This window comes from Triticum dicoccoides, chromosome 4A, assembly GCF_002162155.2.
Source record: "Triticum dicoccoides isolate Atlit2015 ecotype Zavitan chromosome 4A, WEW_v2.0, whole genome shotgun sequence".
Taxonomy (NCBI): Eukaryota; Viridiplantae; Streptophyta; class Magnoliopsida; order Poales; family Poaceae; genus Triticum; species Triticum dicoccoides.
Genome location: NC_041386.1, coordinates 635,370,462 through 635,374,571, shown reverse-complemented (window position 1 = coordinate 635,374,571; position 4,110 = coordinate 635,370,462).

The window sequence follows — 4,110 nt, the reverse complement described above, 5'->3', positions numbered from 1 at the left end:
CATCTCACATGATGATCGGACATGGTTTAGTTGATTTGGATCATGTAATCACTTAGAGGATTAGAGGGATGTCTATCTAAGTGGGAGTTCTTTAAGTAATATGATTAATTGAACCTAAATTTATCATGAACTTAGTACTTGATAGTATCTTGCTTGTTTATGTATGATTGTAGATAAATGGCCCGTGCTGTTGTTCCATTGAATTTTAATGCGTTCCTTGAGAAAGCAAAGTTGAAAGATCATGGTAGCAATTACACGGACTGGGTCCGTAACTTGAAATTATCCTCATTGCTGCACAGAAGAATTACGTCCTGGAAGCACCGCTGGGTGCCAGGCCTGCTGCTGGAGCAACACCAGATGTTGTGAACGTCTGGCAGAGCAAAGCTGATGACTACTCGATAGTTCAGTGTGCCATGATTTACGGCTTAGAACCGGGACTTCAACGACGTTTTGAACGTCATGGAGCATATGAGATGTTCCAGGAGTTGAAGTTAATATTTCAAGCAAATGCCCGGATTGAGAGATATGAAGTCTCCAATAAGTTCTATAGCTGCAAGATGGAGGAGAACAGTTCTGTCAGTGAGCATATACTCAAAATGTCTGGGTATAACAATCACTTGATTCAGATGGGAGTTAATCTTCCAGATGATTGCGTCATTGACATAATTCTCCAATCACTGCCACCAAGCTACAAGAGCTTCGTGATGAACTATAATATGCAAGGGATGAATAAGACTATTCCCGAGCTCTTCGCAATGCTGAAAGCTGCGGAGGTAGAAATCAAGAAGGAGCATCAAGTGTTGATGGTCAACAAGACCACTAGTTTCAAGAAAAAGGGCAAAGGGAAGAAGAAGGGGAACTTCAAGAAGAACAGCAAGCAAGTTGCTGCTCAAGAGAAGAAACCCAAGTCTGGACCTAAGCCTGAAACTGAGTGCTTCTACTACAAGCAGACTGGTCACTGGAAGCGGAACTGCCCCAAGTATTTGGCGGATAAGAAGGATGGCAAGGTGAAAAAGGTATATGTGATATACATGTTATTGATGTGTACCTTACTAATGCTCGCAGTAGCACCTGGATATTTGATAACAGTTCTGTTGCTAATATTTGCAACTCGAAATAGGGACTACGAATTAAGCGAAGATTGGCTAAGGACGAGGTGACGATGCGCGTGGGAAACGGTTCCAAAGTCGATGTAATCGCGGTCGGCACGCTACCTCTACATCTACCTTCGGGATTAATATTAGACCTAAATAATTGTTATTTGGTGCCAGCGTTAAGCATGAACATTATATCTGGATCTTGTTTGATGCGTGACGGTTATTCATTTAAATCAGAGAATAATGGTTGTTCTATTTATATGAGTAATATCTTTTATGGTCATGCACCCTTGAAGAGTGGTCTATTCTTATTGAATCTCGATAGTAGTAACACACATATTCATAATGTTGAAGCCAAAAGATGCAGAGTTGATAATGATAGTGCAACTTATTTGTGGCACTGCCGTTTAGGTCATATCGGTGTAAAGCACATGAAGAAACTCCATACCGATGGACTTTTGGAACCACTTGATTATGAATCACTTGGTACTTGCGAACCGTGCCTCATGGGCAAGATGACTAAAACGCCGTTCCCCGGTACTATGGAGAGAGCAACAGATTTGTTGGAAATCATACATACAGATGTATGTGGTCCGATGAATATTGAGGCTCGTGGCGGATATCGTTATTTTCTCACCTTCACAGATGACTTAAGCAGATATGGGTATATCTACTTAATGAAACATAAGTCTAAAACGTTTGAAAAGTTCAAAGAATTTCAGAGTGAAGTTGAAAATCATCATAACAAGAAAATAAAGTTTCTATGATCTGATCGTGGAGGAGAATATTTGAGTTACGAGTTTGGTGAACATTTGAAACAATGCGGAATAGTTTCGCAGATCACGCCACCCGGAACACCACAGCGTAATGGTGTGTCCGAACGTCGTAATCGTACTTTACTAGATATGGTGCGATCTATGATGTCTCTTACTGATTTACCGCTATCATTTTGGGGTTATGCTTTGGAGACGGCCGCATTCACGTTAAATAGGGCACCATCAAAATCCGTTGAGACGACGCATTATGAACTATGGTTTGGCAAGAAACCAAAGTTGTCGTTTCTGAAAGTTTGGGGCTGCGATGCTTATGTGAAAAAGCTTCAACCTGATAAGCTCGAACCCAAATCGGAGAAATGTGTCTTCATAGGATATCCAAAGGAGACTATTGGATATACCTTCTATAACAGATCCGAAGGCAAGACTTTTGTTGCTAAGTTCGGAAACTTTCTAGAGAAGGAGTTTCTCTCGAAAGAAGTGAGTGGGAGGAAAGTAGAACTTGACGAGGTAACTGTACCTGCTCCCTTATTGGAAAGTAGAACTTGACGAGGTAACTGTACCTGCTCCCTTATTGGAAAGTAGTGCCTCCTCCTGCGGGCAGCCTTGCTACGAGCTCAGCAGGTCGCCGTGGGAACTCATGGCCGAGCTCGACCTCTCGGATCCCGAGGTATTTTTGCCCCACTCGCTCCATCTCGCCTCCCTGCCTTCCCGCTGCTTGCTTGGTGCTTGCTCTATGTATGTGTGTGTCGAAGATTTGCGCGCCGCCGCCTGTTTCAGTGCAGCAGCCAGCGTGTTTCCCCTAGCTTTCCTATGCCGTCGCTAGGGTTACCGTCCTCCGCGTGTGTGTTACCAAGTAAATGGTGCTGCGTCAAGGTCCGGCGTGTTAGGTAGTTACCACGCACAATCTCGATGTAATATATGGCTGGTCGGTGGCCACGCCGGCGTGGCAGTGGCAGCAAGGTCGGCCATGGATCTTGCCCAAGGTTTTAGATTACGAATGCAGATTTTTTTTCTTGTGGGGCGGCGAGATATGCTTGGTTACCGCCGTTACCTAGTATTACCAGGAAAATATCAGATGAAATTTAAAATCAAATTGAATTCAATTTTTTACCTAGATATAGGTACATATTGAACATGAATTTAACCAAAATAATCTGCAATCCTACATGGGATATGTTATCTGGCTAATGTCAACTGGGAAGGGGGTGACAAGCGAACTTTTTTGTGTGGCAAGTTTACGTGGTGGGAGATGGCAAATCCTCCCTTTTTTGCCCTTCGTCCCATAAGTTTTCATTTGTTTCGGAAGAAATTGTGATCCTCCTAGCGAATGTTTGCTGGCTATTGGGTTCCTTTCTACATACGATAGTACTTCCTCCGTCCGGAAATACTAATCGGAGAAATGGATGTATCTAGACGTATTTTAGTTCTAAATACACCCATTTGTATCCATTTCACCAACAAGTATTTCGAGACGCACGGAGTACTTGATTATATACTAAGCATTTTTATTAATTTAGAAAGAAGTATTTTTTGCACGGTAGATGTATTTGTTGTGTTTGTATGCGGGGCGGGGGGTGGGGGAGGTAAAAAACACAGTTACTGGGTGGTCACCTGGTAACGAAAATCCTGATCTTGCTACATGCCCCTACCCCATTTCAGTTCATTATATTACTAGTGCTAGCTCTTTTCATCCCTTGACAAGTATTTTCCAAATTACCATCTCATTCAGGTGGAGGAATGCTTCGAGAAGACTTACTTTAGAACTACACGACGAGCTAGTTGGCTCTTCCCATCCAGTATTAGCATGCCCAATGGCTCCATCAAGGAGAAGACGACTGCAGATATGGTCAATAGGTCTATCAACATAGCTGCGAAAATGATGGAGGGGAAGAAGAATGAGAGCAAGTCAAAGACGAATAAGGGGATCAAAGTGAAGAAGGGAGTGCGGACATGCAAGAAGAGGGATGGCAAGAAGCCACAAAAGAAGAGGCCCGTCATTGACATGGGTGAGGTGTTCTACTACTATGACGGGTTTGGCCCCTCACGCAGCTCCAAGAGGCATTGCAGATCAAGCGGTGATAATAGTGTGCTGGAAGAATCTCCACTACCCATTGAACAACAGAAAGATGAGGCATGCACCCGAACACAATTTGATTTTAGTGCAAGTCAAGCTAATGTCACTGACCATCAGGCTCTGCTGACATCAACACAGGTCGAGAAGCCTAGGCTGAATGGGA